Consider the following 13770-nt stretch of genomic DNA (forward strand, 5'->3'; position numbering starts at 1 on the left):
TCCAAAGACAGTGAAACTATTTGCAAATAAAGAGCACCTGAGCAACTGAAAATTTACACATTGATTTGTGAGTCAAACTTGAAGCCACTGTATTTAGTGGCACTGTTGCAGCTTTTGAAAGGGGAGCAGACCATTGTTTTCACATCTTCTGTTGTTTCTACCCATAGGTTATGTACCTTATTGAACTGTTTCGAAGGGCTGGTCTTAAGGATAATTGAGTATTCAAGCCTACAACATCAATATTCACGAAGTAAAGCGTTGGATGCATTTAGAGCAGGAGATGTTGAAGTGCTAGTTGCTTCTGATGCAATGACCCATGGGATGGATGTGGAAGGTGTGATGAACGTATGTCTTTGCATATGAAGGCATGTCATAGTTGACTCACTGACAAAATTCTCAATAAAAAAAGTAAGAGATCAAAAATCTTCATCAAGTTCAAGCGAGGCAACTCCTAAATTAAGCAAGGAATTTAGCCCTAAGGCTAAGGAAACATCATCACAGCTACATAAAGATGATAGAACAGTTTCGCATCGCGCTGCGAAACCCCTGTAGCAGCCTGTTTCAGCATAAAAAACTTTGCTTTCTGTGTTTACTAGTCAACTTCCAAGAGGTCTCTAAAGCAACTGAAAGCCTATTTTGGGAAATGGAAAGAGGTTTTTATTCCTAACAGACTGAACTAGAAAAACCTCCTTCGGTTTCCTCAAATCCATTACGAGCTAAGAGAAATTAATGACCAAAGTTGCACTACGAAACTGCTGTAGGTGCAGTTTTTCATCTTCTGTTTTACAACTCCTTTTCGAAGACAGATTCTGGGCAGCTGAAATCGTGTTTTAAAAAACCAAAAGAGGTTTTTGTTAAGCACGGATTGGTTCACAAAAACCTCCTTCAGTTTTTCTAAATACATTTTCTACGAGAAGTTATAAGCTCTGTCCCAAGAGCCATTTTTCAGGCAGAACAACAGTTTCGTAGCAGCTGAAGCTAAATACTCCAATCTCAATCACTAGTCTTGAACTGCAAGTGGAAATGTTGAAAAGGTAATATCTTCAAGGGATCCTACAAAATTATCAATCTTCAGCAAAGTTAATACAGGTGGAGGAAACATGTATTCGAATGCAACTTTAAACTTTTGTCATAAAGTGAACACATTCACTACAGTCCAAAATATGTCAGGCAGCTTGGAGGAGTTTTTGTCTTCACATATGAAGAAAGGTGTCATTCTAAGTTTTGTCAATTTTTGCTTAAGTTCATTATTTTGAAGGCATGTAGACCCTGCTATACATATCCAAGGTAAAAAGGAGTTTTGCAATCACGTGGCAGAGCATTAAAAATCTCAGGAGAAATTGAAATTGTTTAAAACAGTTTCGCAGCGCGCTACGAAACTGCGAAACTACTGTAGGTGTGTTTTTGAAACGCATATAACAGTTTGATGGCAGAATCAAAAATTTGCAAAGGAAACACCTCAGTGACATGAAAGGGATCAAAGAAAGCTGCTACAGCCATTCAACATACGCCATGTGTACCTTTAACAAAAGGTGAAAAATTTTAACCTAAGTTTGGAATTTTTGGTCATAAAGTCACTTTAATCTCGGTGATTAGGGTTTGGAGGGAGCTGCATATGAAAAGTTTCGGTTGGCACACCTGTTCATCAAAGAAGCTTCCAGCATGTCAGTAAACATATCAGTAACATGGTAATATCCTATATTCTTGGGTTATTAAAGGCTTAAGGTAACTACTGCTGCATACTCGGTGATGGGGGACCAGAACCGAGAATTTAGGGTTATTCTCAGCCAACACAGAACAGATCAAAGCCTTCGGTGTTCAAAGCTAGCATGGAACATTAATTGCCCATCTCATGCCATCTCAGCTGAACGAAGAGAAAGCCAGGTGTCAAAGCTGCAAGGAGGAATCAATTTATGAAGAAGATAGAGTTAGAGTTATGGTTGGTTTAGGACTCTTAAACACTACAGTTAGTGATACTCTTCTCATGCTATCACAGCCACCGCCAGAAGGAACGCAGATGTCAAAGAATGAAGTTCATTGTAATTAAAGCCATCCAAGCTACCGCTATAGTAATCCACTTGGCAGAGGAGGAATCTTAATTGTAATAAATGCTATGTCCAGCATGATGTAGAATTAGGATCTTATTTGCTTTAGGATTCCAGCGCTGTAAATTAGTGGTCAGCTGTAATTATTAGGTAGTTAAAAGTTAGTAGGTGTCATCATAGGTAATTATTGAGCTCCCCTCACGCTGGAGGAGGGAGCTCGAATCAGGTAGAGTAAGCATTCTATATAGAGCTGAAAGATGAATGTAAAAAGGGTTGGATGTTTTTGAAAAAACAGAGTTTATATTGGCTTATGTAAAGACTTGTTACAGTAATATAAAAGACTACTTTTTTCTTCTCAGGATTCATACTTTGTTCAGATGCTCAAGATGTATGTGGCTTTGTCTTATCCTTTATGTTTTCCAGCTCTATAGATATACAATCACTCTGAATTCACCTAGTTGCTCAGATTTTCTGTGTATATTTATGAGTTGAGGTTCATTTGAGAAATGTTTTGAGTGTTTAGACTTTACATGCCCTGACTTCCATGAATGTGTAGTTTATGGTTTACTGAAATGGTGTTTGACTCCATGAACCCAATGGAAGAAATCTTATGTTGTCTGTCCAACCAGCATGTTTATTAAAGTTTTCATATCAAGAGTTAGCCCTCTTAGTGTTAATCATAATCAGTAGTTTGTTTTGAGAGAGCCCTCTCAGGTTAGGGAGGCTAATCCTTAGCCAAGAGTCTGGTCTGAAACAGTTACATAAAATCTTACTGATTGGCAGCCCTCAGTACCTGATTTTGTGATAACATTTTGGTGCGTCTGCCGGGAGACTGAAGATTATTCATTCCCGAAATCAATGGTTGAACTTCTGAAGGTAGCAGGAGCTCAGACATCTTTTTGAGGCTGCAAAACTACCTTGGCGACTCCACACATCGAATAAGAAATTGGAAGGTGACTCCACTGCTAGAAGATCAGTAGCTTGATGAAGTTTCAAGATGAATTCCACTGCAAGAATGAATGCCAGGTATGCTCCTATGAATCGGTCTCATATCCCTGGTTTTCCAAATCCTATGCCAAAGGTTGATTGGTTAGATGATCTTCCAATATTCAAAGATGAAAAGAAGGACAATGCTGCTCTTCATTTGGTTAGGTTTCATATGCATGTACGCAGTCTTAAGGTTCATTTCCCTGAGGATTGTCTCATGAGGATGTTTATGGCCACTTTAGAAGGAAAAGCATGGTCTTGGTATAAAAGTTTGGAGAATGGTTCATTATCTTCTCTTGCTGATTTCCATGATGTGTTCTATGACATGTATAAAGAATGTCATCCTTCCTTATTGTTGCTCAAAGATTGCTGTAGACATTCTTTAAGTCTTATTCAGTACTTGGAGGATTGTTATGATGATGATGAATTTATGGATGAAGAAATTTTGGAGGCTCTTCATAACAATGTATTTCAGCACCAAGAAGAAAGTATAACATCTATTGAAACGCAGCATGAAGATCAGCAGGGGTTTATTTGTGAAAACCATGTTTCATCCTTTGATATGAATGAAGAGATGCAGCAAACTTGCCAGTCTTTTGGTCATAATGAAGATGAAATTGATTACAAACAGCAAGAAGAAGTACTGGAAGATAGCTTTTACGAACCTCAGGCAGAGGAAAAGGTTGGTTTTTTATGTCAAACTTCTCAGCAGCTTACAGCAATAAATGATCATAAGAAAGAAGAAAATTATATTGTTTATGACAATCATTCAGAAAAGCAGTTGGATAGCATATCAAAAGAACCTTGTGTGGTTGAGAATCAGTTGTCTAAAGATGTGGAATATTATGATGATCATCAACATAACCATGTATTCTTTGACCCTGTAAGTGAATATATGGACAAGCTTTGCACTCCGGTCTTTCATTTTCATTTGCATGATGAAGATCAAGTATATTATGAGTTGATTTGGTCATCCCACTACCATGGTTATGTTGAGGTTGAATGCAGTCAGGAGCCTCCCATATCAGAAAAGACAATTGATTGGCTTTATTGGAAATATCATGTTGCTTGAGCTACAAGTGGAGCTTGCAGCTGATAGGGTAGGTAGGCAAGATAAATGCAAATAAGCTCAAGGTTGATTGAGCAAATTTTTTTTAGTAGTGGTAGATATTGACTTCTATCTCCTGCAGTGATCATCATGTTTAAGCCCGAGGTGAAGGCCCACGAAGCTTGAAGAAGATGTTTGTCAAATAATTTTTGTTCATCAAAGGAGGATAAGGCACTGGAACTGCAGGTTCTTAGTGTACCACAAGGGCACACTATCCCAAGTGGAGCCACTGTTATCACTGCAAATTCCAATGCCAAAATTTCAAAACCGCTCACATTAGTTTGATGCGCATAAAGCCTTTTTAGCAGTTTCGCAGCGCTACCTGTTTAGGTGGTTTCGTAGCGTGCTACGGAATTGGGGATTTGTTCGAGTTTTCAGTGGAGGTCAAAATCCTAGCATGCCTATTGAACAGAGTTCTGCTTCCCTCCAGAAATGCAGATGAGCAGCTACTGATCTATATACCATTTACTCAAGTTATCAAATTACATTCTTTGGTAATTAAAGGTCTTACCGAGGAAGTCCAAAGACAGTGAAACTATTTGCAAATAAAGAGCACCTGAGCAACTGAAAATTTACACATTGATTTGTGAGTCAAACTTGAAGCCACTGTATTTAGTGGCACTGTTGCAGCTTTTGAAAGGGGAGCAGACCATTGTTTTCACATCTTCTGTTGTTTCTACCCATAGGTTATGTACCTTATTGAACTGTTTCGAAGGGCTGGTCTTAAGGATAATTGAGTATTCAAGCCTACAACATCAATATTCACGAAGTAAAGCGTTGGATGCATTTAGAGCAGGAGATGTTGAAGTGCTAGTTGCTTCTGATGCAATGACCCATGGGATGGATGTGGAAGGTGTGATGAATGTATGTCTTTGCATATGAAGGCATGTCATAGTTGACTCACTGACAAAATTCTCAATAAAAAAAGTAAGAGATCAAAAATCTTCATCAAGTTCAAGCGAGGCAACTCCTAAATTAAGCAAGGAATTTAGCCCTAAGGCTAAGGAAACATCATCACAGCTACATAAAGATGATAGAACAATTTCGCAGCGCGCTGCGAAACCCCTGTAGCAGCCTGTTTCAGCATAAAAAACTTTGCTTTCTGTGTTTACTAGTCAACTTCCAGGAGGTCTCTAAAGCAACTGAAAGCCTATTTTGGGAAATGGAAAGAGGTGTTTATTCCTAACAGACTGAACTAGAAAAACCTCCTTCGGTTTCCTCAAATCCATTACGAGCTAAGAGAAATTAATGACCAAAGTTGTGCTACGAAACTGCTGTAGGTGCAGTTTTTCATCTTCTGTTTTACACCTCTTTTTCGAAGACAGATTCTGGGCAGCTGAAATCGTGTTTTAAAAAACCAAAAGAGGTTTTTGTTAAGCACGATTTGGTTCACAAAAACCTCCTTCCGTTTTTCTAAATACATTTTCTACGAGAAGTTATAAGCTCTGTCCCAAGAGCCATTTTTCAGGCAGAACAACAGTTTCGTAGCAGCTGAAGCTAAATACTCCAATCTCAATCACTAGTCTTGAACTGCAAGTGGAAATGTTGAAAAGGTAATATCTTCAAGGGATCCTACAAAATTATCAATCTTCAGCAAAGTTAATACAGGTGGAGGAAACATGTATTCGAATGCAACTTTAAACTTTTGTCATAAAGTGAACACATTCACTACAGTCCAAAATATGTCAGGCAGCTTGGAGGAGCTTTTGTCTTCACATATGAAGAAAGGTGTCATTCTAAGTTTTGTCAATTTTTGCTTAAGTTCATTATTTTGAAGGCATGTAGACCCTGCTATACATATCCAAGGTAAAAAGGAGTTTTGCAATCACGTGGCAGAGCATTAAAAATCTCAGGAGAAATTGAAATTGTTTAAAACAGTTTCGCAGCGCGCTACGAAACTGCGAAACTGCTGTAGGTGTGTTTTTGAAACGCATATAACAATTTGATGGCAGAATCAAAAATTTGCAAAGGAAACACCTCAGTGACATGAAAGGGATCAAAGAAAGCTGCTACAACCATTCAACATACGCCATGTGTACCTTTAACAAAAGGTGAAAAATTTTAACCTAAGTTTGGAATTTTTGGTCATAAAGTCACTTTAATCTCGGTGATTAGGGTTTGGAGGGAGCTGCATATGAAAAGTTTCGGTTGGCACACCTGTTCATCAAAGAAGCTTCCAGCATGTCAGTAAACATATCAGTAACATGGTAATATCCTATATTCTTGGGTTATTAAAGGCTTAAGGTAACTACTGCTGCATACTCAGTGATGGGGGACCAGAACCGAGAATTTAGGGTTATTCTCAGCCAACACAGAACAGATCAAAGCCTTCAGTGTTCAAAGCCAGCATGGAACATTAATTGCCCATCTCATGCCATCTCAGCTGAACGAAGAGAAAGCCAGGTGTCAAAGCTGCAAGGAGGAATCAATTTATGAAGAAGATAGAGTTAGAGTTATGGTTGGTTTAGGACTCTTAAACACTACAGTTAGTGATACTCTTCTCATGCTATCACAGCCACCGCCAGAAGGAACGCAGATGTCAAAGAATGAAGTTCATTGTAATTAAAGCCATCCAAGCTACCGCTATAGTAATCCACTTGGCAGAGGAGGAATCTTAATTGTAATAAATGTTATGTCCAGCATGATGTAGAATTAGGATCTTATTTGCTTTAGGATTCCAGCGCTGTAAATTAGTGGTCACCTGTAATTATTAGGTAGTTAAAAGTTAGTAGGTGTCATCATAGGTAATTATTGAGCTCCCCTCACGCTGGAGGAGGGAGCTCGAATCAGGTAGAGTAAGCATTCTATATAGAGCTGAAAGATGAATGTAAAAAGGGTTGGATGTTTTTGAAAAAACAGAGTTTATATTGGCTTATGTAAAGACTTGTTACAGTAATATAAAAGACTACCTTTTTCTTCTCAGGATTCATACTTTGTTCAGATGCTCAAGATGTATGTGGCTTTGTCTTATCCTTTATGTTTTCCAGCTCTATAGATATACAATCACTCTGAATTCACCTAGTTGCTCAGATTTTCTGTGTATATTTATGAGTTGAGGTTCATTTGAGAAATGTTTTGAGTGTTTAGACTTTACATGCCCTGACTTCCATGAATGTGTAGTTTATGGTTTATTGAAATGGTGTTTGACTCCATGAACCCAATGGAAGAAATCTTATGTTGTCTGTCCAACCAGCATGTTTATTAAAGTTTTCATATCAAGAGTTAGCCCTCTTAGTGTTAATCATAATCAGTAGTTTGTTTTGAGAGAGCCCTCTCAGGTTAGGGAGGCTAATCCTTAGCCAAGAGTCTGATCTGAAACAGTTACATAAAATCTTACTGATTGGCAGCCCTCAGTACCTGATTTTGTGATAACACCAAGGGACAAATCATTTTCCACACATAGGGCTGGTTTTTCTTCAAACAACAGTGTAAACTTTGAAACAGGAGCTGATACTGTTACCCGTTTCGTAGAGATAGCAAAAAAGTGACCTAATTTTGAAAAGGGGTGATGCAGAACACACATGTTTTTTTAGAGCATAGTTTTTGGCACTTTAATTTTTTTTATGTACATTACGTTTTAGAATGGTAGTGATTTTCATGCTGATTTAAAAAAGTGGGTATTCTGCATCACACCCTTTTTTTAAAAGACCTGTTTTTTGGCTTTAAATTTTCTAATGTATAAAATGTAAATAATTATTTTGTAAATTTGATAATTTTTGAAGTGGTCGTTTTCTTCATATTTTCTTGTTTTTTATTTTAATTTTAATTTTTTTGTAGTGAGGTTTTTATTGTTTTGCATTTTTAAATTAGAAAATCGATATTTTGAATTTTCAATATTTTACATATTTATACATCCTTAATTAATTTTTCAATCCACATGAAATAATTGTTTCTAAAAAACAATATTTTTTAACAATGGACATAAAAATAACCATTTTTAACATAAATATAACTAAAAAACTACACGTTTTGATAATTTTTTGCTAGAATTGACATGTCAAAATCACAATTTTTATACGAAAATTTTAACTAAAAATGGTTAAATAATAGTTTTTTTTTATGAATTTCATGTCAAAAAAATAATAATAATCATTTTTTTTCAAAAAATAATGATTAATTTAAAAATCAATGCGAAAATCACATATTACAAATATTGAACGCATAACAACCCTAATTGAGTGTTTATTCTTCTCATAAAATGTCAAAGTCAAAACATTGCAAAGCTTGATTTCCAATGATAACTTAAATTTAATCAACAATGTCACATAATCCAAACTCTTCGTCCTCTAGAGTTTCATCATTGTCTTCTTCCACACTATTTTCTGTTTCCTTTTGCTCATTTTCCTCTTCTAATGGATCTTTGATGTCTGCGAATCTCCCAATGTATGTCTTTCCAAACATTCCATGTAATGGTGGTTGGGGTTCCTTTGCCTTTTTTGCCACACGTGATTCACTAAAATTCCCCTTTCTTCAACCCAATTTCTTGCATTGCATCTGAAAGAAATTGAAGAGCATTAATTCTTTGCTGAATGAAATTGCACTATACTGGATCTTTTTCAATTGCAATGCAATTTCTTCCTTTTTGAAGGCAACATGCTAGTGTTGTACCTAATTATCAAGCACAAAAGAAATAATGAACTAAATTAGTACAATGACATATTAATTAAAAAATAACATATTGAAATTCAATTCCATATAATAAAACTTACCTGAGCCAGAAAATAAATCCAGAACCCAATCTCCTTCATTTGAACATATGTCTATAAGATAGTTAATCAATAATTGTGGTTTTTGATAAATGTTAACTATCTCTCCTTTTGCTTCTTTGTCTTCATATGTTAGTTTTCTCACAACAACATCATAAGTCAGTATTTGGCTATGACTCTTTCCGTCTACCTGATTAAAAATCATAGACATATGGCTATCATCTTTTGCCCAACTATCAATATGAATGAACTCACAATCATTTATAAATTGTTGATCTTCATTGTTAAGAAGATTTGACTTTTGCCTGTAACATGAAATAGTAAAAGTTCAATTAACGTGTACATAAATAAATTTTTCAACGTTAATCAAATATACATTTTAAACATCTTATCATCTAAGCTGCATCCTTGAATTTGTTTTCCCCTTGAAGCTTGACAATATCATTGCCAATTGTGTGTCTGAATGAAATGTCACAAATCTCCATAATGATGATGACGTGACTTCTACAAATCCCGCAACCACTTTACTAAGAGCATGATAAGTATAAGGGTCACTATCATAGTCAATCTTTGGAATATTGAAACCATGGGGAATATCTGCAATGACTAGGGCATAATCCCTTTTAGGTATGAGTTTAGCAATGTCTTCACAGTCGCCTTGTATTACTTGATATTGAATAGTGTCTAGCCCAGTCCAAATGAAATGATTAAGAGTTGGATCAAGTTGAACATTCTTAATACGTTGCTTCCTCAGTCTTTCGATCTTTATTTTTTCAATAAAGGTTTTGAAACTATATGGGGCTCCATTATCATCCTTCCTCATCTTTTACAAAATAAACAAATATATGTGTAAGTTATAAATTAAAAATAGTACACAAGTGAATGAAAATGAACGTATAAATCAAGATACCTTTTTAAATGCAAGATAAAAAGCTTTTAATGTTGATGTAGAACTTGAATCTGGATAGTTGCGTACAACATCATCCCAACTATCTTCATTCAACAATCTAACCATTTGTTCTTGAATTTTCATGTAAACTTTGTGACTACATAGATAAAGTAACAAAAAGTTAATATAATGATATGTATAACAAATACTACCAAGAACAACATGTTTTATTTAAAATATAATTATAATCTAGAAATAAATAAAAATAATTCAACAAACTTACTTTTGAAATTCTTCAGACATTTCCTCCAATGATAATTCCCCTGACCTCACACGAGATAATATTGTTTTGACAATTTTTTCATCTTTCACTCCTTGCATCACCCTCCAAGGTGTGATAGTCATATCGTCTGGAAGCTGCTTCATTTCAGGAGTTGATTTACTATTGCTACATATCAATGGCTTAGACTTTTTGACCCTCTGGTTTTTAATGGCAATGTCTTCCCACATGCTAAAAATCTCATCAATCAACTTCTAAACATCTCCAGTTCTAAATGCCAATTGGAAAATGTTATCAACACCTTTGAATAAATCACTATTTTTGTTGCCTTTTCCACCTTTTGAATTGGTTTTCTCTTCAATTTGATAGCCTATTTCTATACAACACTCCTTTCGGAAATCTGCAGTAACATTTATCGTATCCCCACCACATTTTTCTTCAAATTCACTATGAATAAATCTAACCCTTTGGATGAAAGTCATAGACATCCTATATTCATTATCTGAATTATGATCCCATGCCACTAACTTTTCTTCTGTATCTGATAAACCAACGTAAATGATACATTTCACTGTTTCAAAACGTGGGTTATTAGGATATTCCTCCATCAATTGTCTTTGAGCTTCTACAGAATGGTTCCCCCCAAGCACATAATAATTGTATTCAAAACATTTTGACTTATCAAATGCTTCTTTGTTGGGAACTTGAAATGGATCAACAAGAAGCACATAAATAACCACATGATCATATGGATTGTACCTCATCAATGTCTTCAAGTTGTGAACATGCAGATGATGTGGCTTTCTAACTTGATATTGACATTGTCTTTCACTTGCCTTATAGGTTTGCCTGACATTAAGCTGAAATGTACGACCACCATCAATTAAGTTTCTCTTTGTCAAATTATCTTGAATGGCATTTTGTTTTGTTTTGATAATTCCATCCTCTAAATCAGCTCCTGGTGTAATGATTTCTCCGCTTTCTTTTGAAGTTTCACTAGGTTCTTGACCGCTGGTAATGACTGCTTCAAAATCTTCAACTTTACTTTTCTTCATCATAACATTCCCAACAAATTTATTCTTGGGCATTGTTACTTTTGGTCTTTTACGGATCTTCTCAGTTCCAATGTCATCTTCAGTAATGGCAACATATGCTTCACTGTCAGTTTCAAATTCATCGTCCTCAAAAGTAACTTGTTTACCCTTGCTAGGTTTATCCACCAGAGACCTTTTTTTTCTGATTCTTTACATGTAGTTTTGTAGCATCATCAATTACTACATTTTGCTTGTTTTCCATGTCTTCTTATGACACTGATTAAAAACTGCTGACAACTTTCATGATATCATGCTCTATGAAATGAATGCCTCCCAACCTAATTGAACAACTTTCAACAAATTTCTACCAAACAAAATATCATATGTCAATAAAAAACAAAGTTAAAAAAAATATAGCGATACACTTTCAAGAACGCAAAATACAAATCTAAATAACAATACTTACAATGTTTTGTGTCATCTCATTTACGATTTATTTACACAACTTTGTAGATACCTCTCTCGTGTCGTACAATGAATATGATAGTCGGTATTTAATCCTTTCATGTGACTTGGGAGCTTTTGTAAATATGTAAACAACTTCAGTGTCCGGTACCGAACACATATCTATGACTCTTCCCATCACCTCAAAAATTCCATTACCATTCAGTATATCAATATATAGATATATATTCACATTTGTGCTTTCTCTTTCTTTCACATACCGGATTCTTGATGGAAATTTCACCTCTTTTGAATTCTTCCAATCTGAAATCATCTTCTTATCACTTGAGGCACTCGAAAGATTTGTAGCCATGAGCTCAGGTGAAGTTCGTTCACCAATGTTTCTTAAAGATGCACCTTTAAGAGTCTTTGGTCCAGAAAGATTCACAGAAATTTTCTTTGATGCCATTTTCCTTAAAAATAGAAACACAAAAATCAGTAAATAACAAAAACATATTAACTTAAATTAACAACGAAAATATATCATAAATTTTTTATTTGTATAATCATAATCGCCCAACCACCCCTAACGGGCGGGCGGGTGAGTCGGCGTCGGGCGAGTCAGTGGGCAGGCGGTAGGTCGGGTGAGGGATAGCGGGGCGGGGTGGGCAGCCGGGCGGGCGAGGGCGGGCGAGGTCGGCGGGCAGGCCGGGTGGGTGTGGGCGAGAGGGGTGTGTGGGTGTAGATGAGCGGGCAGCAGGTGGGGGCGAGCGTGCGGAGGGGGCTCAGCGGGGTGAGTCGGCCGCCAACCTCCCCATCCTCACCCGCGCCCGGCCCCCTTCCACCCCCCGCGCCCACGCCAACCCTCTTCCCTCACACCCACCCACCTCTCCACTACCCCTCTCACTCCCCCCCACAGACTCCCTCACCCCCTCACACAAACCCGCCTCTCCCCCACCACTCTCGTCCCCCCACCTACCTGACCCCTCCCACACCCTCTCACACCTGCCACCCCCTCACACACTAGGCACTCCCGCACACCCTCGCCCACCCAACATCCCCACACAGCCCCGCCGATGGCCTCCACCTCCCTACCCATCCTTCCACCTGCCCTCATCTTCCCTTGCCCTCCCCTTCTCTGTTCGCCCCCTCACCCACACGCCCTCCTCGCCCACACCCGCCAACGTCGACCCCCTCACCTGCACGCCCACCCTTCTACCCGCCCACGCCCTCCCACTCACCTGCACCCCCACCCCCCCCCCCCCCCCCACCGCACCCCTCACATTCTAAAAGGGTATGCATTAACATTCTAATGTAGAAAAAGTAAATCACAAATAAAACATTCCGAAATTAACTATATATATATATATATATATATATATATATATATATTATATGAAAGTAGTGAAAATAATAAAATTCTTACATTTTATTATTTTTTTAGTCAAAACCTTCATAGATCTATCTTGATTCTATATCTAATAAAAATGTAGAAGAATAAAAAATCATGTAAACATTTTTTAAACTTTACGCTCAAAATGATATTTACATCTTGATATCTACTAAACCCAAAAATCTAATATTTTCAAACTTAAAACAATTTCTTTTAATATTTCATTTAATATATGTCTTTTTTTTTTAATAAGTACAAAAAAAACATATGTAATGAATAAAAAAATTTGAAAATAAAAAAGTATTTGACCCCTCACACCCCAGCCCCCCCTCCTCCCCGCGCCCTCCCCCTCACGCTCCCCCTCCCTCAGTCCCCCCGGCACCCTCCCGCTCCCCCACGCTCCCCCGCCCTCCCCCTCACCGTCCCCCATCCCCCCCCCCTCCCCCTCACCCTCCCCCACGCTCCCCCGCCCTCCCCCCTCCACCCCCCACGCCCTTCGCTGCGCCACCCCGATGGCCGGGCAATTCCAGGAATCGCCCGGCCGCCGATCGGGCAAGGGGGCAGGCCACTGAGGTGGCACCAGCCGAGGGCGAGGCATAGGCGGGGAGGGAGGGAGGGCAAGGAAGGGGGGGCGGGGGGGGGGGTTGGGGGGAGGGGGGGTGGGGGGGTCAGGGAGGGGGAGGCGGGGCCTCGAGGCGAGGGGGAGGGGGAGGGGCGATGGGGGTGAGGGGGAGGGGCAGGGAGGGGGTGTGGGGGAGGGGCGGAGAGGGAGGCGAGGGAGCATGGGGGAGAGGCAGTGGGGGGTGAGGGAGGAGGAGGGCACAGGGCGAGGGGGAAGGGGAGCGTGTATGAGGGGAAGAGATGGAGGGAGGGGCACGGTGAGG

The sequence above is a fragment of the Pinus tabuliformis genome, chromosome 7 (genome assembly GCF_031772625.1).
Source record: "Pinus tabuliformis cultivar Carrire ecotype Pingquan chromosome 7, CPIR1, whole genome shotgun sequence".
Lineage (NCBI taxonomy): Eukaryota > Viridiplantae > Streptophyta > Pinopsida > Pinales > Pinaceae > Pinus > Pinus tabuliformis.